The 23,246-nt window shown below is 43.4% G+C and overlaps 1 protein-coding gene across 1 annotated transcript in view; it reads left to right on the top strand.

Annotated features, from left to right (window-relative positions):
- Lamc1 (laminin subunit gamma 1) overlaps positions 1-23,246 on the top strand; it is a 110,888-nt gene that overhangs the window by 46,035 nt on the left and 41,607 nt on the right. The window lies entirely within an intron of this gene.

The raw sequence follows: 23,246 nt of genomic DNA, 5'->3' as shown, positions 1-23,246 counted from the left end.
AATCCTAGGGAATTTTCTGGTAGGAGCACATTTATTCTGTAAGTGAGAGGACTCATTATGGGATCCTGCATAACTTCAGTGTGGGGCCTGGGCACCAGAGAGACTTAACCATGTGACTGAGATGGTCTTTGGCTAGCTTGACCTTTGAGGAGAGTAGCAGGATGTGGGGACCATTCAGTCAAGAGCACTTAATGAAACCCTGATAAAAACCAGCTATTGAGACCAGATGACAATTCCCAATTGCTAGGAGACATTGATATCATGGGAGGAAGATACTGTTGGTTCCATGAAGAGATGGCACAAAGTTCCATAACCTCTGTTACACTTCATCCTGCATCTCTTCATTTGGCTGTTGTGATCTGTGCATGTCCTTTATGACAACAGCATATTCAAAAACTGGAGCCATCTGAGTTATTCTAGTGAGGTTTTGAACCTTTGGGGAATGTGAGAACTCCCAAATGTATAGTCAGAAATGTAGGTAGTCTGGGGACTCCTGAAGAAAAGTCAGCATTGTACAAGACCAGGACTAAGCCTGTGAAGTCTGTGCTCACTGCTGCCAGGATGCCCAGCTTGGGTGAATTTGGAGTGCTATGTTTCTAGGAGCACAGTGCAGACTCACTGTTAGCTCATATATTCTGTGGTATTTCATTTTGATAGAGTTACCCCCTAACCAATCATAGGTATAAAATAGTATTGTTTTATAAATTTATAAAAATGCACATAAAATAAAAATGAATAAATTATTTTTTAAGAAAAGTTAGGAAAATTGCATTGTGGGGTTGAAAGCAACTGAAAAATTACATAGATTAGAATAAGCAAGGATGCAATTCCAGAACTGAAAATAAACTACTACTGTGTTTAATTTGCAAGGTTTTTGTTTTTTCTATTCACAAGCTATGTTGGGCCTATAATTTTTTTTATACTTGTATCCTTATCTGATTGGGTCAAAGTTGTGCTGGCGTTACTTAGAGCGTTGGAAAGGACTCTTTGTTTTCCTATTTTAATGAGAAATTTAATTAAAATTAGTTGTGTAGTTATTAAAACCAGACACACGTAGTATGAGTCATGTACTGCTGACTATTCCTGAGTGTACACACAGTTCTGTTGCCCAGATGGCATTGTTGCTGTAGCTCTGAAGGCAGTAAGTCCAACACTCCTTAGCTCTGACATTCTATGAATCTGTGGCTCACGGAAGGCTGGAGTATTCCGAGTCTGGAACGACATTGTGTGTGGGAAGCAGTTTTGTTGTCTACAGAGCACGTCATTGAGTTTATCATGCAGCCTGTGGTCCATGCTGGGCTCATCTATAGATGACGAGATGAGGAGAGCCCCAAGGCGTGGTTTGCTCCCATGGTCTTCAGTGGAGCTGTCCAGGCAAGAAGATTGTGGTCCACAGAGACGTGGAGAGGAGGAGGGATGCTTTCTGGATGCGTATGGTATGGATGCGGCTGGACAGAAACCCTGAGCTAGAGTCATGGCTTTCCTTGTTTTATCAAACCCTGCATCAAAACAGTCAGTCGCTTATTTGCCTTCCGTTTTCCCCTGCCATCTCCCACAGTTCATCATGCGGATGTGTTTTCCAGTGTTGTGGACTCAAATCATTAGCATCGAGACTTTGTTAAAATTGTGCAGAAAATAACTTGACATTTGCAAAATCACTTGTGTAGATGCAAAAAACCAAACATGTTCCTTTCTCTCACACTCCTGTTAGTTTATGTGTCCTTGGAGTGGAATTCCTGATAGAGGAAGGTTCAGGGATGAAGGACATTTTCTGGCTCATGATTCAGAGGGTCTTTGTACAGTGTCGTGGAAGACAAGGTGTGAGGGGGTAGCATGGGGGGCAGAGTCGGTGGTAGCGGGAGCAGAGGACTAGAACAGGCAGTTGGGTGTAATCTTCAAAGCCTCACCTAGTGATCTACTTTTGCAAGCTGGGCCCCACCTTCTTAAGGCCCCACAGCCTCCTAAAATAATCACCACCCACTGGCGAACAAGTATTCAGAACATGAGCCTGTGGGGGACATTACGTACAAACCATGACAGTATCCCTGCATCTCCATGTTACCATTAATACCTCTTCCTAAATGTTTAAACAGAAAACTAGTTTTCTTCTGTCTAACAAGTTAAGGAAGGGTATGGTGATTTTAGTTGTTACCAGGTAACTAATCTTTTCATGAAGACCTTTAAAGTCAAGGTGGTGCTTTGAGGGAAAGCAACGTTGTAATTAAGAATGTCTGTACCTGGTGTAATTAAGACGCACTAGGGGAGCTTGCTGTTGTCTAGAGTAGAAAAAAGACTTTAACAATGAAAACAATCTCAAACCTAATTAGCCCTGCATGTCTCTCATTACTGAAGTCTCAGGGAGCCGGGATGCTTTTGAAGTATTTGGCAGAATAATTATGCAGTATTTTCCTTTTACACAGTGTTCCGGGGTAGTCTCAAGTCCTTTTGGCCAGAGGAGGCTTGAGTAGGTGTTAGTGCTGACTTCGCTAGAAGCCGCTTTTGTGTTCTCCGCCTAAGTTCTTTCAGTGATGCTTGCACGGCGCATGGCAGCTCTGCCTCTCTGGAACTGACTTGTTCAGGGCAGTTGGGTTCTCAAGTATGTTTAATTATAGCATTGTATTAAAAAAAAAAAAAAAAAATTTTAAAAGTTATGTTATGCTCTTTTGTTTCCTTGTGTGAGTTTGCATCCTTTTTAGATGGAATTGTAAATTATAAATATGATTACAAATTATGAGATGTTAAGCAGGATTATCCATAGCAAGGAGTATATCGTATCTTTTGTTCTTGACTATTTACAGAACCTATGAATTTCAGTCTGGTGGTGATGTGTTAATTAAAGAAAGGCTAGATCTTTTTAAAGTTTAAAGATTGATTTATTTATATTTTATGTGTGAGTGTTTTGTCTGCATGTATGTCTGAGCATCACTTGTGTGCCTGGTGCCTGCAGAGGCCAGAAGAGGGTGTTGGATCTCCTGGAACTGGAGTTACATTAGCTGCTGGTTTTTGGTACTAAGAATCAAACCCAGTCCTTTGAAAGAGCAGCAAATACTCTTACCATTTCTCTAGTTCTGAAATAAATACACTGAAGCCTAAAAGCTAAATTAATGAGACAAAGTCCTCAGATTCCCAAATTGGAGCCAAGGTAAGAAACTTAAACCTCTAATGGATGAAGTAATTGCAACTTTTTTTTCTGTCATGGTTTAAATGCAACATGAGATGGAGGGGGTTGGTATAATACATGTATGTAAGAATAATCACACGCTTTCACAGCGTAGACAGACTGGTGACCCAGGAGCAGCGAGGAGCAGAGAGGCGCAGAATGCTAATCTCTGGCCCACTCCGGGAGAGAGGGCGCTCTAATTTTAGACTAGTATTCTGATTATTTTTAGAGAACCATTGCTGGGCAGGGCAGCTTGCCACTGTTTAGAAGTGCTGTTGCTTGAGAATGTCCACCTTCCCTGCCTGCTTTTCTCTGCAAATGAAGCAGGTTTCTGGTCCCTGAGCTGGTTTTCAGTGAGGACTTGCACTGTGCAGATACCTGCTGCTGTTTTCTTGACAAAAATAAAACTCCATCAAAAATTACCTATCTCACGTCCTCTGCAAATTACTATGGCTTCCAGTTTAGTGTTTTTACAGTGTGCGAATGAGTGGGTCTCTGATCCTTGTGCTTTTTCCTGGGCTCTTTTCCTTCTGTTTGTTTGTTTTAGCCAGGTCCCATGTGTTAGTTTTTGTTTTATCTTTTTTTTGTTTTTTTTTTTTTAAATTTTTGTCCCCTAGAAGCCTGTTTGGATGAGGATGGGAGACGAGGTGGGGAGGACCTGGGAGGAGTGGAGGGAGGAGAAAAAAGAAGAAGAAGAAGAATTATATAGAAAAAAAGGTGACTTGTCCCTGTTTCGTGGCCTCTGAGTTGGTTTGGTTGACTTTGGTTTGTACACCAAGTCTCTAGACTCTAATCAGCTCCTGGTGGCCTGATAACAAGTCAGTTTCTAAATTTGAAAAGCTGTGCATCAGGTGATTTCATTTAAAATGACTGACAGACACCATTGGTCTTTACAGTAGATGAGACGAAATTCTGCAGGTAGAGAGCTGCTGTTTTTGTACTAAGATGTTCATGGCAGGATATCATACCTGGATATGTCAGTGAGAAATGCTGTCCCCTGAAAATGTGGGCATTTTAAGTTTGGGTTTTTTGTTCTTTTGTTCCCCGTATCATTCCCTTGCCCTAGATACTTAAGACACTAAGGTCTGTTTTGTTGTATACCCATCTTCAGTTGGTCTGCATCTGGGGAACTGCATGGTTATGATACACACATGGGAAATGGGGGCACAGATGTTTGTTCGGCTTGCAGCGGGTGAGGCAAGATGGCGCTGGGTGGAGTGGGATAGGGTAAGGTAGTTCACAGGTTTATAGAGGCAGCTTGATGCACTGCCTGGCCCTGGCTCTATCTATGGAAACTAGGCTGTCTCTGTCTCTTCTGTCTCCTGTGACTGAGGCTTTGGGGCATTTGGGGTGTAAGACTCACTGAACTCATCAGGTCGTGGGTTTAGTCAAATCTTCTGAGATTAGAAATTTTGCTCTGCATCAGGCACAATAGCTAGTTATACCAGAACTGTTACGGTTTGTTGGTAATGGTTTGGCTTCTTGTTTGGGTTTTTGAAGCCAGAGATTGAAGCCAGGGCTTATGCATGCTAAACTTCTGCTGATGTCCTCTGCCGCAGCCCGGGCGCTGGTGCTCTTTGTACTGTTTTAAATAGAGGAACTTCCGTTGGTAGACTTAATGGTAAAGTCTTTTTTTTTTTTTTTTTTTTTTTTTTTTGGCTGGGGTGGGGGGTACGTTTTAGTAAAGTTGTTTGCCTTACTATTTATTTCTCTTTAGGAGGTTTTAAATAAAGATTTTTGACTAATTTGAGTAAATAGATGGAATATCACGTCTTTTAAAAATATTAGTCTTATTTGTTTTAAATCACATATGAAAATTATAATTTCCTACAAATTTCCATGTATTTCAGTTCCTTGTATATCTTGATACCCATAATTTGTAATCAGTATAGTTAATCCAGGTCATATCACATATATTTCCATGAATACACTTTGACGTGGTACCTCTTAAATATTTGCATTAAATTTTTATTACTAAAAAGCTGTCTCCGGATGCACAGCTGATATAACAGAGCAGGAAAGTTTTTTTGTGGTTTTGAGATAGTCTCACTGTGTAGCCTTGGCTAGCCTGGAACTTGCTCTATAGACCAGGCTAAGATCAAAGGTGTGGTCACCACCTCTGGCCCCAGAGCAATGCTTCAGTTTTTCCCCGTGTCTTCCTTCATTCAGTCTGTTCTTCTATGGAGCTTGGTTTTTCTTTCTCCTGTGGCTTCCGTCCTGTATAGTCCTGTTTTTCTCTTTAACTTCTCGCTGAATATTTAAGAACTTGGGAGTGTTTGACTCTTAACACATTCTTAGAAAGGTCGAGAACTGCACTAAGTTGAAGTGGGCCAGAGAAACATAGCATGCCTGTATGTAAGCTAAAAACTCATTTGTACGGATGGCGGGGAGGGAGGGAGAGAGGGAGGCCACTCTGGAGAAGGCTCCCTTGACTTCTCAGGGTGGAATCACTGTGCAGTAATGCACTGCATGGCAGTCCTGCGATTCTAATCCTCCTACAAGCTCAAGTCAATAGGGGCTTTGTTCCTCACGGGGGAAGAATGCCTGAGCCACGTAGTGGTGGGAGTTCAGCTCAGCTCCACTGTTTTGTAGATGGGGGAATTTCAAAATGATCCACATTTACTTTTTCAAGCAAGAGACAGGAGAGCAGAAAACACATTCTTCTGTCTTTCGGCGTGTGTGTGTGTGTGTGTGTGTGTGTGTGTGTGTGTGTGTGTATGTGTCTGTCTGTCTGTCTGTCTGTGTGTCTGTGTCTATGTGCGGTATGTGTGTGTATGTGTGTGTGTGTGTGTGCGCGCGTGCGTGTGTGTGGCCAGCTAGAGACAGTGTTAACTTTGGATATTGTCCCTCAGGAGGTATTTACCTTGTTTTTTTGTTTCATGTGTGTGTTTGGTCCATACATATGTGCATGTGTGTGCAGGCACAGGCGGAGGCCGGAGGTGATGTAGGGGTGTCTTCCTCAGGCACTTAATCTCTTTAGTTTTTGAGACAAGGACTCTCAGCAAACATGTTGCTCACAGTTTCTGCTAGTCTAGGCGCCCAGTAAGCCCTTGGGTCTACCTGCCTCTGTCTCCCAGTGCTGGGGCTACAGGTGCTGCATAATCACACCGGATTCACTTTTATATGTGCTCTAGGGATCTAAGCTCAGGTCCTCCTGCTTGCAAGCAAGCACTTTACCCACTGAGCCATCTGTTCACCTTGTTTTTTGAGACAGGCTTTCCCACTGGGACCTGAAGCTTGCTGACTTCTCTAGCCTGGCTGGTCAGCAAGTCCCAGGTATCCACCTGTCTCCACCTCCCTGGCGCTGGGACTACAGGCGTGCATCATCATGCCTGTTTGTATACGTGCTGGAGGTCTAGCCCAGATCTTCATGCAGAGCTACCTCCCCAGCACATATGAAGAACTTACTCTAAAACGTGACCTGTGGCTTTTCCCTCATGGCCATTTGTAGACGGAGACAGTGCTCTGTTTTGGAGGCTGGATTGGCCTTTTCTGGGTATAGAAACCATTGATGACATTTTCCTTCTGTTGAAGACTTGGTGTTTAGTTATTGGGCAGATTTTAACCTTTGAAGTAGAATTTCTGTTGTCTTCTGCAAATCACTCAATACAAGATTACCTACAGTTGGGCTCACAGACCTTGGCTGAACCGAAAATATAGGTGAAAACGCTGTAGAGGCTTAATTAAGTCTACAGAACGGAGATTCATTTAAGAGTTTCTCTTGTTATTTTATGTTTCAGATATCATTCACTTTCATTTATATTCCCCACCCCCACCCCTTCTCGGCATGCCCCACTGAACCTGGAATTCTTTAATTTATCTAGATTGGCTAGCCAGTAAGCCCCAAGGATCTTCCTGTCCCCACCTCCCCATCATCGAGATAGCAGGCATGCACCACCATGCCTGGCTTTTTACATGAGAGCACGGGAGAGTGAACTCAGGTCTTCAGCGCTTGTGTGCCAAGCATTTTACTGTGTGACTGAGATACTTCCCCAGCTCCAAGTTTTTTGGAATTGATATATTTTCGTTAAAATTAATCTCCCCTCCCCTCCCCTCCCCTCCCCTCCCCTCCCCTCCCCTCCCCTCCCCTCCCCTCCCCTCTCTCTTTTTCTTTTTCTTTTTCCTGTAATGGGTATCAAACACAAGTCCTTTCACATGCTAGGCAATACTCCATGAATGAACCACATCCACAATCATTGCAAACTATTTCAAAGCTCAGAAAGTATGGCGCAGATGTGCTGCCTGCTGCACTGAGGCATCCTACCTAGATGAGAAAGTAAGTGGACTTAAAGCTGCTTCTTACCCTCTGTGGTGATTCTTTTCTCTTCATTTTTTGTTTTACTTACCTGTATTTTCCCTCACCAGAATTTCTTTAGTGCAGAGACTTGGCTTTTACTTTATTTTGATGTCTTTATCTTTAGTATCACAACCAATTGCCCGGTACATGTTAAGTTTCAAAATACGTTTGTAAAATGAATATGTCATTGAATGAACTGGGCATCGACCACATTCATCTAAATTTGCTGTTTTCTTTTCTTTTCTTTTTTTTTTTTTTGTTTTTTGTTTTTTGTTTTTTTGAGACAGGGTTTCTCTGTGTAGTCTTGGCTGTCCTGGAACTCACTCTGTAGACCAGGCTGGCCTTGAACTCAGAAATCCGCCTGCCTCTGCCTCCCAAGTGCTGGGATTAAAGGCGTGCGCCACCACTGCCCGGCCTGTTTTCTTCTTATAAAAATCAACAGACATGAGACTCCAAGGAGTGGCAGGCAGGGGCAAGACAACATTCCTGATCCCAAAACCCACACCCTGTATCCTTCAGTGTGCATGTGTCAAAGCTTAAAAATCCAACATGTAAATACTTCTAAGGTCTTTAAAAATTTCCAGGAAGAGTTCCATGCTCACGATTGGTATAGAACGGACCGTTGTAGTGAGCATCATCCAGCCCTTGCTGTAGTAGAATCTAACCTGCACTGGTGTCAGTCCTCCATGACAGTGGAGAACTCCCTGCTACCACCCTGAAGGCTTGTCACGTATTCATTGCTGAAGGGATGTGGAACCAGAGTCCCAGGAATATGAAAGATTGGTTGATGCAGGGTTAGAGTACAGGGTGCCAGGCTCGTGAATGGAATCTTTGCAGTTCAGCTTTGGGAAAGAGAATATTTTCTTTGATAATGTTTAAAGACTGTCATACACAAAGGATTTAGGGGGGTTTGTTTGTTTGTTTGTTTTAATTGGGTCTTGTTTTTTTAATCTCTTAAAAGGGAGTTTTGGAAAGATCTGCCAAGCTTTATGTTTATATACAAACGATATTTCACTATAGAGTCAGCTCAGTAAGAGCACCTGGTTTGTGCCAAGGACAGTGCCCTGGGGATTGCCAAATAACACTTTTAAATTATGGGTTCATTAATGTCACCCAATTTAGTGACCTGTAGGCCAGCATTTTCTTAACAAATGCCATAGGAATAGAGTAGTAGTAGATTATATCATAAGATAGCATTTTTAAAAGCTAAACTTGAGTGTTCTCTCTCTCTCTCTCTCTTTCTCTCTCTCTCTCTCTCTCTCTCTCTCTCTCTCTCTCTCTCTCTCTCTCTCTTTGTGTGTGTGTTAAGGCTGCAATATGAAATGTCTTTTTTCCTGTGCATTATTGCCAGAAAAGCTTTTTTAAAAAAAAGTTATGATAAAAAGTACCAAAAAGCTTTAAGTTCTTGCTTTTTAATTAACTTTTCTGGAGCAATAAAACTTGCATAGAGGGTAAGTACTCAAGTATTGAGTTACATGATTTGGGCAGTGAGGGACAATACAGATGGAAAGCCTCTTGGGGACAGGTTTTACCTGACCTGAACCCGGCAGGACAGTAGTATTTGAAGAGAATGGTTTATGGGTAATAATGAAGGGGAGACTGCAGAAGGAGTCAGTGCACCTTGGAGAGTTGTAGAATATGGTTTGGGAACAGACAATGAAGCACAATTAATCAGACTTTGGGATGTTTGTAGTAACTTGCCTGGAGAGTTTGCATTTAATCAGGTAACCTGCATGGGTTGATATGGTGGGCTCTGGAATACTTTCCATCCCCACCCCCAACTCTATATAGCACAGAGCTCCTAAGAGAATTTTTCTGGGTGGCTTTTGGATACCAAGTCTCTGGCATCAGATCAAAGAGAGCTGGGAAAGGGTGCTGGCAGTTCTCCAGGATGTAAATAGAAAGGTAGAAAAGGTCCCATTGTGGGTGCGTGTGAATCACCCTGTGCAGGAGACCCAAGGTGCTGTCTGCTTGAAATATGTCAGAGGGTGGATTCGAAGTATTTCTTATCATGCTGAATGTTTGTTCTCACTATAGAAGGGAAGGCAGATAAAAGGACTCAACCACCTAAAATATGCTGTGTGGCTTATCTGTCAAGTGGCCCCTTTCCCCTCCACATCACTGGATCTGGTATACGTGTAATTTATAAATCTGAGGATTTATTGGGGAACATTTCTTATCTCTGGAAAGGGACATTTATTATTTAACTGCCTAAGTCTTTTCTACTTTTTTAACTGGAGAGAATTTTAAAATACTTTGTGAAATGATAGTATTCATTAAGGAAAAATGATTGCTGTAATTAGAAAAACTTCATCTTTAATGACTATAGCAGTAGACACACTGGTCATTTTGATGAACTTCCACTTAGAAATCTTTTTAAAAATCAGCTTACTTTTTAAATAATTCATTTATTATTTTGTTATTATTTCATATGCACTGATGTTTTGCTTGCATGAAGGTGTCAGATTCTCTGAAACTGGAGTTACAGACAGTTGTGAGCTGCCATGTGCTTGCTGGGAATTTATCCCTGATCCTCTGGAAGAGCAGCCAGTGCTCTTAACTGCTGAGCCATCTCTCCAGCTGCCTACTTAGAACTCTCGATTCTTTGTTGCAGCAGATTCTCAAGGGTTGTAAATTGAGGCTATCCTAGGAATTACTGCTTTCACTATAAATCATTGGAAAAATCAAACATGCTCGTGTCTAGGTGTCCAAGTTACTTATATCTGGTCTAGGGAGACTGAACACAGCTTAGCTATATGACTGGAGCTCACAGTTTTAACCACAAATGGGATAGCGGGATAGCAAGTGTAAGCACAGGCTGGGAGGGACGGAGGGATGAGAAACCACGAGGAACTTCTAAAGGCTTCTGTGGAGAGTCACGCCCCTGCAGGGAGGGCACATGAATGAGACGTGGGGACTGTTATGCTTATCTTCTGAAGGCATCTGCTCACAATCACTCGCTTGTAGACGGGATGCCAGCTGGCTGGGTATGTTCATGATGTAAATTGTCCATCCGCTCAGAAGAACAGAAGGACAAGGGGGCCTTGTGCAAGACTGAATTCCTACCCCAAAGCCAAGGGTGGGAGGTCCTCATAGAGATCTAAATGAGATCTGTTCGAGTTTTCCATTTCATTCGCAGTTTTCCACATGTCATCTCTCCCGCTCTCCCGCCCGTGATTCCCATTTGATGCAATTAGTCCGTTTCTCTGCTTTTACTGTTCTGCTTGGGGTAGGGAGGGACCGCATTGGAAAAATGGTGCCTCTTTTCCCAGCAGTGTTGTGTTCCCTGTCTTGCTGCTGGCCTGCTTCATTTTCATGAGTTGTATGAGTAAAAGAATATCATTCAGATTTGATTTTTAAAATGATAAGTTCTGTTTGCTGCCTTTGTACATGCTCATTTGCAAGAAATAAAGTGGTTTTCCCTCTGTGGAGTAGTATGTACTTCTAGGTATTGAGCGCATTTAAATTGTCATTAATCTTAAAAAATTCTAGATAAACTTCTGTCTTTTGTTATTTTGGTACTGCAAGAAAAGTTCAGATGTAGTGAATCAGATTTCAAAACCACGTGCCCTGTAGAAAGAATGGTAAAAGGCTTAGTAGAAACCTTTTTTTTCCCTCCAAAATTTTATGTATTAAAAAGTTACTATTTCATTTTTAACATTTTCACTAGTATATTTTGATTATATATTTTTTTTAATTTCTCCAACTTCTCCTGGCTCCCCCCCCCAACTTCATTTCTTTTTTTTAACACTGAAGCCAAAATGGCAAAAATGCATGTGCACGGAAACACACACACACACACACACACACACACACACACACGTCTGTTTTGTATTGGCTAACTAAGCATAAGGCCTGCCCTGGAGTAACACCATTGAAGAAAACTGATTTTTCCCTCTCTCCACAGCTAATAGTGTCTTGGCGGGGATGGGGGTGGGCCGGATTCTGCTTCCATTTCCCTTCTCAGTGCTGGGTCTGTACAGTTTTTGTCTCCCCTGTCACAGGCTCTCTGAGTTCCTACATGTATCAGCCTTGTTGTATCTGGAAAATGTTTCCTTGGAGCCATCCACCACCTCTGGTCCTTAACAGTCTTTCCGTCTCTTTTGTATAGATCCCTGGGCATTGAGGGGGCAGACGATCCCATTCAGGACCGAGTGCTCCAAAGTCCCCCACTCTCCGCTCATTCTTATGGGGCTCTTATCTTCAGTGAGAGGCTTCTCCAGTAAGGATTAAGCAATGCATTGATCTGTAGGTGCAGTGATAGATCATTAGGATCTTTTTAGATCATTTTATTGCCACGTTCATTTAGCAGAATGATAGTGGTAGGTTTTCCCCTGGGGCCCATAAAATCTTTGTTTTTCATATTCTTGGCTTTCTTAGACTGTCTGACAGTCTCATAGTAGATATCTTATTGTTGTTGGCCATGCAGTGCTTTCCATATAGCTCTGCTCTGGTAGCCAGTAAGCAACCAGACATGGTTTACATGGGAGTAGGCATGGCTTCATTCCGATGAAACTTTACAGAAATAGACAAGCTCCAGAGAATCCCCAGGCTGTATAGTATATGAGCCCCAATTTAGAGGGTATGTCCCCATGCAGAGCTGGACTGGAGGTGAGGTTAGTGATACGTACCCCTCAACACCCCCCGCAAAAAAATAAAACAAAAAAAAAAAAAACAAAAACAAAACTTCACTGTGCATCAGGCTGGGGAATACCTGGAAGCTGGAGTATCAGGTCTGGAATCCAGCATGCTCTATCTAAGTCTTCAGTCTCCTCTCCCCGCCCCTTTTCTCCTTCCCTCTCATCTTCCTTCCCCTCCCTGTTCCCTTTCTCTTTCCCCACCTCTCCTTCCTCCTCAGCTGTCTATGTGAGCATCATGCACTTTGTTCTTAAACTTCCCAGGTATATATATTTTTTCCTTCTTAAAAATAAACAACTGAAATTTCTTCTCTGAAAAGTCAATATTTCCACACTGATCTAAACCAGCAGAGTATAACAAACACCCTGTCTGAAAATGCCAGCACTACCCAGCAGACACCTGGCTTAAACAAGCCTAGGTATCTAGACAAAGGAACAAACTGCTTTCTTACCTGTTGGAGTGTACTGAAACAGAAGTTAACTCTTTGCTTCTGTATCTTTACCTCCCGATGAGAGATGCTGGTGGTCTTACTATTGTAGCAGTTTGAGGGCGGAGAAGGAGCCTGAAAGGATAAGGAATTTGACCCATGTTTGCATGTAAAGGATAACATCATGACATTTTAGACATGTAGTTTTCTATACATCAAATGTATATTTTTATTGGCCTAAGAAGTACAGCCTTGAGGAAACTGACTTGGGAAAGAGAGGTGATGGAGATTGGACCTAACTGGTCAATCACTCCAAGCCTGTAGATACTGAGAAACCAACCCCTGTTGTATTTGTGTCCTGTATTTGTCTGTGGTGGATACTTGCTACACTGTTTTGCCTTGAAATACATCACCTGTGAAGGGAGTGCTTGGGTTTGCCCCATTCATTCTACAGTGTGACACCCGTATTCAGGTATTTTCTCTCTGACTTATTTAAAGTCTGAGAGCGGAGATGAAAGTGCTTATAGCACATGTGTTAGTCTTGGTTCGGTTGCAGAGATAAAATGTAAGCAAGCAACTTAGGAGAGAGAGGGTTCATTTAAGCTCACAATCCCAGCCTATAGTACATCATCGCAGGGAAGCCATGTGGCAGGACCTGAAGCAGCTAACACTAGCTGCAATCAAGAGCAGAGGATGGTGGGTGAGCGCATGCTCGAGCATGCTCTGCGCGCTCTCTCCTTTGTCATCACTGTAGGACCCAGCTCATGAGATGACACTGCTCACATTCAGGATGGGTCTTCCCACTTTGGTTAACTAAGTTAGGAAATTTCCCTCACAGGCACACTCAGCCTGTGTGATATAGACAGTTCCTCACGGGGACTTCCTTCAAAGATGATTCTAGATTGTGTCTGCTTGGCAATTAAAACTAGTCATAGAAGCAGGTATGTAGTTCTCAAACAAAATTGCATATAAAAAGTCACTGTGTTTTGGATGTAAAATGAAATTTTTAGAACTGAGACTTAAAATTTATTTGCCTTTTTCAAAAGTATTCTAGGTGATACTGCCAGTTGGCTGCCTAATTCAGGGCCAGGATATGGAGAGCGCTATACCCGAAACGCTTAGGCACAGACCGTGTAGAATGGGAGAGAGCTCTCTGGAACTCCTGTCGGGTTTGAACTGTTTGGCTCAGTGTTAATAAGTAATTTCTGCTCTTGCAGAGAACCCAGATTTTTCCCAGTATGCCAATATTGGCTCACAACTATCTTCTGACACCCGAGGGCTTCTGCATATACCTGGTGCACATATATATACATAAATTAAATATTTTTTGAGTCACAGTGACCCTGAAATATCTGTTATTCTTTCTTTCTCTCTTGAGAATCCTTGGTAAAGCTGTCCCCATGGGCTTTACTCTAGGCCAAGGTGAGCATGCTGGACTCACTCTGGTCCATCTATGCCATCAGGAAAATTAGTGTTCACTGAAACTCTAGGCTCATTGAGTCATTCCATTAGCACAAGACATGCTATCTTTTAGCCTTATTGAAGACAGTTATGGGACCAAGGAGATGGCTCAGATGTTAAAGGTGCTATTTGGCACACACATAGTGAAAGGTATGAAGGAAAGACACACAGACAGACAGACAGACAGACAGACACACACACACACACACACACACACACACACACACACGTTAATCTTTTTAAAGGAAGTTTGTCCTTAGTTTTGTTTTTTTTTTTTTTTCTTTTTGTATTCTTTATAACAAAATTGCTTGGAAATTGTCTTTATTAGCTGGAGCAATCTGTGCCCCATCCTGCCCGGCTCCACCCAACCCAGCCCAACATTCTTTCTTGTTTTTAACTAGCGTTTTACCAAACCACTTGTCCAGATAGTAGAGACTTCCAGTTTGTGAGATCTAGTGACCAGAGCGCAATCTCTTTCAAAGTCTTTCTTGATCTTTCCGAAATAATGGACTGATCTGCTTTTTCTTATTAAAAAACACACCAATTGGTTATCCAGGTGGTCAGCTCTGAAACTATTTACATACAAGTAACATTATAGAGACTGAGCAGGGTGTATTTATGAATTTATATGTATTTAGGAACGAATACACACATATACTCACACATCCCTGATGTAATTAAAATTAATGGAAAAAGAGCCCATAAATTTGAAAGAGAGCAGGGAGGGTGTGGAAGGGGGGAAAGGGAAGGTGGGAAGTGATTTAATATCTCAAAAAATAAAAGTCTCTTTCTCTTTAGTGCTATTTCTCATGAGTCCCAGTGTCCATCTGTCCTCACGTCTGAATCTAGTTAAGGGACATTTTTGTCTAAACACTGATTCTTGAAGACTTCCATATTTTTCTCTCCTGCCTATACCTTTTCCTCAACTTCTGAGTTGGTCTGTCTGTTCCTGTGGTAGTGGAGTTTGAACCCATTGCCTCGTTCATGCTGCAGACTTGTGTGTGTTAATTGTTCACTTGACATTCCCATGTGGTGTCTCATAGGCACCTCTGACGCATACCCATAGCAAGCACCAGTTTCCTCAGTCCGCCCCTGCAGTTGGTTCAGTAAATGCCAGCTTCACCTTTTCAGTTGCTTAAGCCAAAGCTTTATGCCTCATAGCCAGTCAGTCACTAAAACACATCTATTAACCACCCAGAATATGTCTACAGTCTGACCATTGCTTATTACTACCACCTTGGACCAATCTGTTGTCATTTCTTGCCTAGGTTATTGTAGCCCCTCTCCCACCAGTTTTTTTTATTTTCTGTCCCAGCTAGAGAGTGTTTTGCCAGTACAGTAGCCCAAGTGAGTCTTATAAAAGTAGCAGTCAGGGAGGTTGGTGAGATGGCTCAGTGGCCAGACGCACTTGTACACAAGCCTATCAACTTAAACGTAAGCCCATACCTCACGAGGTTGTCCTCTGACCTCTACATGTCCACGGTATGAGTAAAGCTGCATTCGCACGCACCCACATTTACAAAATATAAATAAATAAAATTGAAAAGTAGCAGACATGTCCTTTTGCCTACAGAATTCTCCAGTGGACTTTCACCTAGTAGGAACCAGGTCTTCTCAATGGCCTACAAAGTCCTGTGTCTTTGGCCCCATCCCCTAATGCTTTCCACCTTACTCATACTGACCTCCTGGCCACTACCTAAAGCTTGCTGGCAGGCTCGGGGTATTTGCATTTGTCCTGAGAAGACTGCTCCCCCACGTGTTGCAGTGTTCCACTTCGTAGTCTGTGCTCAGATGCCACCATGTCCATGTTAGTGAGGTCACCTAGTTAATATAATGCAACATTAGATAATATTCCTCCTTCCCGTACTTTCTCTCATCTGACATATATAACATTGTGTGTGTGTGTGTGTCCACGCGCGCGCGCACATGCGCTTATGATGAGCGCTCATATTTGTGCGAGTGTGTACATGTAGAGGCTGGAATTCACCATCAGATACCATTCCTGTGAAGCCACACACTGTTTTTTGAGACAGGGTCCCTCATTGTGATCTGGGACTCCGTGATTATGCTTGGCTGTCTAGCCAGCAGCTCCCAGGGATCAGCTTGTCTCTGCCTTGACAGCAGTGGGATTTTGTGCCTGTTTGGCCTTTTATGTAGGGGCTGGAGATCAAACTCAACTCTCAAAGTTCCCCATGGCAAGCAGTGACTGAGCAATTCCCCCCCCCCGCCCCCATTTACAACATTAGTGTTTGTTTATTCCAACCCTAGCCCTGCCCTGACACCTACTAGACTGTGAATTCCACCTGCTTGGCACCAACCGTATGTATCTTCTTCTCTGCTGTGGCCTCACGCTTAGAATATTGACTAGCTGGCCACATATTAACGTTCCGTAAATATTTGTTGAGTGAATGGAAGAATTTGGATCTACACGATTCTCAGGACCAGTAAGCACTGTTAACTCTGACCCAATGGGTGGCTGTGGTAAGAAATGAACGTGCAACCATGAAAACTGAGAAGGCCATTTTGTACTTAGCCATAATGGTTTTATAGGAATTTATCGTATGGATGAGAGATACATGTGGAACATGGTTGTGGGGAGTGGAAAGGGGACACGTTCATTGGGAGCTACAGGACCAACCAGTAAAAGGTATTCTTATAAAGTGAAAGGTTAGAATATTCTCAGAAGTGTGTCATAGTGAGCTTTGGGGAAATCCACTGACTAAATAATTAATGAGGAAACGAATCTGCACTGTTTAGCCTTCCGTGGCTCTGTGTGTTGTGAGGATGGGGTGGGCTAGGAGTTGGTCTGGGTATGTACTACACTGCTGCTTTAGATGCTGGAACCGTTTTTAACAATCAGACTAACTTCTCGAGACGCCTTTACTGATGCTCACCCTTCTGTGCAGATTAGATAGTACAGAGCAATAAAGATCTTCCCGAGAATTCTGATGCCTTCTTTCCCTCACTTTCACATTTAAAGTTTCTCTACTGCAGCATATGTATCACTGCCTTTTTGCTTACTTTATTCACTCAATAAATTTAATCATCTGCCTTCTCTGTCTGCCTCCCTCCTGTCAGTTCCCACAGCTAGAACTTGGCTTAGCACAGTGAGTAGATTTTTTTTTTTTTTTTCCTGAGTGTGTGGCTGAGTGGGAGGAAGAACCGGCCTCATTCCTTTAGCTTGGCTAAAGGATTTCAGGCATGTTGTGACCCACTAGCCTGAATCAGGGCTTGTATTAAGTCTTGTAAGCATGAGGTTCGGGTTAATCAGCCATGTTCCCAGCCAGTTCTTGGCTTGGGCTTTCACTTGGTAATCGAATCTCTTTGGCTGAAGCTATAACATGAAGTGGCAGAGGAGGTACCCAGATTAGGATAAATATACCTGATGTTTTGTAATGGAAAATGTCAGTCTCTAATGGTAATTTGCACCTATTTTAAATGACCTTCCAAGCATGCTTGACATTTTAATATTAGTTAAGAAGTCTCTCTGTCTGTGCAGTGGCTGTCTGATGAAATGTGTTTAATAACCAGGTCAAGTCAGAATAGCTTGGTCTTTCAGTTTACTGAAGAATATGTAGCCTTTGGAGATTCTGTTCTTCAGCACTCCAGGTGGATAGTACCAGGTGGGTTTGGGGAGAATATAGAGAGAGGACAGAATTATGTCCTTCACCAAAATTTCAAGTTTGATATTTTATGGAAAAGTCTAATTCTTAGAAATTGGGATATTTTCATTTCTAAAACCACATTATCTACTTCAAAACGTGTTCTTCTGTTTAGCTCCTTACCGACCCGCACCAGTGTTCTTATAAATAGCCTTTGATGTGTAGACTAACTTTTACAAAAAATGTAAATACTTTTTCTCCCCATATTCTGTGTGTGCATTTAGCGTGTCTGTGTTACAGCGTGGCACAGATGTGAAGGGAAGTGCTAGTTACACACACTCGGAAACATAAGACTGTTGAAGGCCTGCCTGGGCCACGCATTTGAGAGGAAACTTTCTCAGATCGAAAGCTCCATTGTATTTGTTACAATAAATAGTTGAACATTACTATATGCTAGAGAACTGTCAAGGTTGTCCTGTGTGTAAATTGTAGTGATTTAAATGTACTTTCTGTGGGTCTGTGCCCTTTTTCTCATAGTATTTGGCTACTTGACAAAGGGTGAGACCGTGAACAGTCGCTGAAATCTAAGGGAAAGAAATGAGTTACCTTCCTTTCCCTCTCTTCCCCTTCTCTCTCTCTTTCAACATTCCATTTGAAAGATGATGGTTGAAGCAGTAGAGAGAATCAGCTCTTCACAAAGGCTCTCAGGACCAAGTTTTCGGCAGTAGGGACGACTCTGCTGAACTCGCTGGGGTCACCTCAGCACATCCTGGATGTACTTAACTGTTCTAGTACTTTCTAGATCCCAAACCCAGCCCTGACTTGGCCCTGGACTGTGTGGATTGGTGGGGCTGTGTTTGTCTGTAGTCATTTCTGAGGTGCAACAGTGACAGCTGGTGTGCAGCTGGACATGTCGTCCTGGGAACTCTCTGCTCACAACCCTGAGAACGTTTTCAAACAGTTGTGTTCTGCGTCTACTGTTTGTGTTAACTGTTTGGAGAGTCCTAGTCAGTAGCCTAAACATAGGCCATCTCTAATTGACGGTTCCACAGCTATCGTAGTGTTACACTCCTGAGTCTTGACTTCAGAGAGACTGAGTGTTCAGTTTCTGATTTCTAGAGAGTTAGCCTGTAAGTTCAATAGTGAATCCTGCGGCACCTAATTTGGTTCTTTAGAAGGACCTTCTTTTGTTCTGATTCAGCCCTCGGGAGGCATTTTGGAATCCTGGAGAGTTCTGTATGGCATTATCATTCATCAGTAAACTGTGAAGGCAGTTGTTTCACAAGGTCCTCACGGAATTCCTCTGAACGGCACATAACAGAGAGACGTTTATGTTCCCCGGCAGTCAGTGTTTGCATCCAACTCTGAGACAGGAAGAGCTTCTCCCTACTCAGGGAGATTAGAAATACTTTACCACGTAGGAGGCTGGAGCAGAATTCCTTGGCTTGGCCCTGCTGGAAGCATGGCTGCATTCCCACTGTACAGGCAACCCCCTGCTCTTCCCTCAGCTCTTTGGCCAGCACGAACTGTAGGATTCAGAGCAGAAAGTATGAATTAATTTTTAGTGTTCCATTCTAAACATCTGCACTTGAGGGTTTTGTTTGTCTAAGGGGAAAATGTGGCAGGGGCGGAAGCAGGGCAGCAGAACTCTCCGAGGCTAGGTATTTTCTGTAGGGTGTGTATACCCATGGCTTGTCTTCTTCTGCCTGAACAGGAGGTGATGCGTCCAGAAGTTAGGGTTTCCTCAATCATTTGATCTGGCTTCTGTTCCTCAAAGCCATAGTGTCTAGTTTTGCTATATCCCATGATGAAATGATAAGTGTGGCAGACTCACTGGATTGGAAATCAGAACCTGGACATATTTTCTATCCACCTACTAATGAATTAGTTTTTACTTTGCCAGTGTGGAATTAGAAGATGGGCCAATAAGAGGTAGGGAATCTGGTAAGATAGAGGGAAGGCAGGTAGAAGGAAGGAGAGACAGAGGCAGACACGGGAGCTCTCAAGTGTAGCATGAAAGCTTTAGTTTTCTAGGGCTCAATCATTCGCTGTCATCATAATCTCAGTAACACAGATCGCATGCCCTGGTCCCTCCATTCCGTTTCTTGATCTTGTCTGCTGTGTGTGTGTGTGTGTGTGTGTGTGTGTGTGTGTGTGTGTGGTGCTGGGGTTTGGGCCCAGAACCTTTCTTTGCACAATAAGAGGATGTTACACCACAGAGCTACACCCAGAACTCTTAGTTTTGGGCATTGGAGTCTTACTGTGTAGCTCAGGGTGATCCCAAAGTCAGGATCTTCATGCCTTATCCTGAGTGCAGTATTATAGGATTACAGCAGCATACTGGGTCTGTTTCTTTGTTGTCCAAAGTAGATCCAAAGTTCTTGAAGCAATTTCCATGTCTCTGTCCTTCAGGTACATCAGTAAGAGGATGCTGTAGGCTGCTGGAGGAGATAATACTTCTGCAGAAATATCTGTACAAAGTTGTGATCGTCACCCTCTTCTCAGTGGCCAGTGTTTGCTGAATAAGGCTACTTGTTTTGTATGTGGGGGAGGGGACTGGTTTGGGAGTGCCTGTTAAAGCATTTTAAGTGGGCCAGCAGAATGGCTCAACATGCAAAAAGTTCTTGCTTTACAGGCCCGATAACCTGAGTTCAGTCCCTGTAACCCAGTGTGGGAGGAGGGAACTGACTCCCTTAAGTTGCCCTCTGAGCTCCATGGGTATTCCCACACTCACTGTGGGAATTCGCAACAATAATAAGTTAAATAAATTCTAAAAATTAGAGCTCTCTAGATATTCCTCATGCAGCTTCCCCAACTGTCTTTGCCTCCTACCCTGAGAGCAGGGGAAGCATTATCAGAACTCTTTTCAGTTTTAATCCCTCAAAGAGTTGCTTGAATTTGTAAGTAGACAGAGTTAGGAGGCAGGTTACTCCCCCACCCCCCAGCCCCAGTAGAGCCAGCTTCCAGCTAGCTAGCACTGAATCCTGATTCTGCTTCCCATCCTGTATCTTCTCTGTGGACTCTGGCACTGTAGCATTAAATATGCACTCATCATTCCTACCGAATGCCTAAAACGGGGAACTCTTGCTTTAGTGACCTGGGCCCCGAGTATCTACATCCTAAGGAGATCTTGTCTTTATGTCTAAGTAGATATCTTCTGGTCCTGGAGTCTTGCAGGTACTTCAAATCTACCTGAGTATGAGTATCTGAGATGAACTTATCAGCCACTTTTATAACACTGGTTATCTTCTGTTATTTCAGTAAAGGGCACCATTTTCCATTTTAATCCAGAAATTTAAATGTGGTTCCTAATCTTCCACTTGATGGGATGAGAAGCAGCTGTTCTGATGAGGATGTAGAGCAAGTATAATAAGTAGAGGCAGCTTTTAGAGCACCCGACCCACGCTGTCTACTGCTGGGCCTCGCGGTGCTGGCTCCCTGCACTCCACTCCAGGCCATTCATTTCTCTGTAGTTTACTGGCCCTGTTTCATGTTTCGCATGCCATTGCTCCTGGAATATTGCCACATCTTTAAGAAGATGTTCTTCAAGCAGGGCATGGTGGCACATACCTTTTAACCCCTGCACTCCTGAAGGCAGAGGCAGGCAGACCTCTGAGTTGGAGGCCAGCCTGGTCTACAGAGTGAGGTCCAGGGTTTGTAAAGAGACCCTGTCACAAAACAAAACATGAACTAAAAGAAGAAGAACTTGTTCTTAATTTCTATCCCTTCTAATCCCTACACTGGCCATAAAGTCAAGTCTGAACATGCATTTCTTGGGGTAAGTCCTTCACTAGTGACCGTTGACCTCTGTTGGAATAGTTCTCATGATCTTTTTCATCTCCAGCTGTCCTCTGTACTTCTGGCTACTGTGCAACTCCTCTGGTGACCACCTCACTCCCACCCACGCCATTTCTTTAGCTCAGCCACTCTCTCACTAGTTCTAAGCATATTTTGGTCTTGGAAGTCGATGCCACTTTCCTCAGGAAACACTCCACAAACCTGGTTTAGGTGGCTTTCATCCATGCCCCTCAGATGGAATGCCCCATGCTTGTGATAGGACCGGCACGAGGAAACTGCATTCCTGTGCCCACCGAGCTTAGCCTGTGATCCCGGCAGTGTATGTGGCTGTCTGAGCAAGTTACCACAGAGCTCTTTCCCTCTTCTTTGTGGCCAGAGGTGAGAGAGAAAAGCTGCTTAAAGGGAGGCTGAGAGCTCAGCTGGGAAGCCAGCAAGCACCAGAGCTTACCGACAGCAGTGCAGGTCTCTGGATGTTTTTCTGCTATGGACATGTGAGGAGCCTTGTGTGCAGACTTATTTCAGAAGGTGTCTGCCATAGGTCAGGGTGCTAAAAAGCACTGAGATGTCAGGAAGGTAGAGAAAAAAGAAACACAAGGTAATGTGGAAGCCCATGAGAATCCCAGGCCACCTACTCCTGTGCAGAATCAACTGTTTGCCTTGTTGGAATGTCTTAGATAGTAAGTTTCTGGAATACCATGCATACTGTACAACAGTCTCATCCTCATGGCTTGCCATTTTTTGATTTAGCAGAGACAATGGTTCTTTCAACAAAGCTGTAGAAACTGTCGTATGTGACCTGTTGGGAAAAGTGTTATGTAGGTACCTTAGGGAGATCTGTATTTGTGGAATGTTCTTTGCTGAATGTAATTACTAAGTAGCCCCTGGGTCAGTTAGGTCCTTGACTGAATAGGTCCAAACCCTTGGTTCAAGAGTTGTCTTCATAAACTCTATTATAATATTGCTTTATACCTCCTAGAACTTTATAATGCGTCAAGGATGTGCAAGAGTGGATGGGCAGGATTGTCCTTGTCGTTGTAAAAGAGAAACCGCTACAGAGAAATCAGACAGCTAGTAAGCACAGGAGCCAGGCCTGAGCACAGCCCTCATGGAGCCCAGTCCTGTCTTCTAGCATTATTCAGCTTTGTGTTTCAGTTCAGGTGCATGTCTGTCTGTCTGTCTGTCTGTCTGTCTGTCTGTCGGCAGTTATTAAATCTCTTCTATGATGTGGACCAGTTAAGAAAATCAGTCTTGGCCATAAATAAAGCTGGCTAGGAGGACCTGACCGGGATGCACACTAGAGGACTTCCCCGGCATCTCAGAGGACAGGAGTCCCTGTTCTGCACGGAAGAAAGTCAGGGTGTTTTTTGTTTTTTCTAAGAGGTGATTCACTTGGAGGCGGCGGAGTACATGCCACCTCCTTGAGAGCAGAGAGTTGGTCTGTACACATCCTGTGCCCAGTGTACACAGGACTGAATGTGGAGTTGCACTGAGCAAATACTTGTGAACCCAGCTGTGGTCACCGTGTGTCTCTGGTATGGCAGAGACGTAGCAGAGCAAATGTGTTGTAAGGCCTCACAAGAGCTTGGGTGAGGATTAGATAGCTGCAAAGTGTCTGAGGTCACGCCATGCAAACCTTGGCCATGCCCTGGCTGTGCCAAGGACCCAATGGCCCTTCTTCTACAGGGCTGGCAGCCCATGACTCCTCCTCTTCCTGTCCTTTGTCGCTCAGAGCTTGCTTCTCCTGTGTTCTCTTGTGAACATCTTCAGATATAACCTTTCTCTTTTTTATGTCTCTTTGTTGAGCTTTTGAATGAGGATATTTCTCCATTCCTGTTTCTGTCTCAAACACTCTCCTCACTAGGG

This window comes from Arvicanthis niloticus, chromosome 10, assembly GCF_011762505.2.
Source record: "Arvicanthis niloticus isolate mArvNil1 chromosome 10, mArvNil1.pat.X, whole genome shotgun sequence".
Classification (NCBI taxonomy): domain Eukaryota; kingdom Metazoa; phylum Chordata; class Mammalia; order Rodentia; family Muridae; genus Arvicanthis; species Arvicanthis niloticus.
Note: the sequence above shows the minus strand (reverse complement) of the source record. Positions and strands in the feature narration are given on the sequence as shown.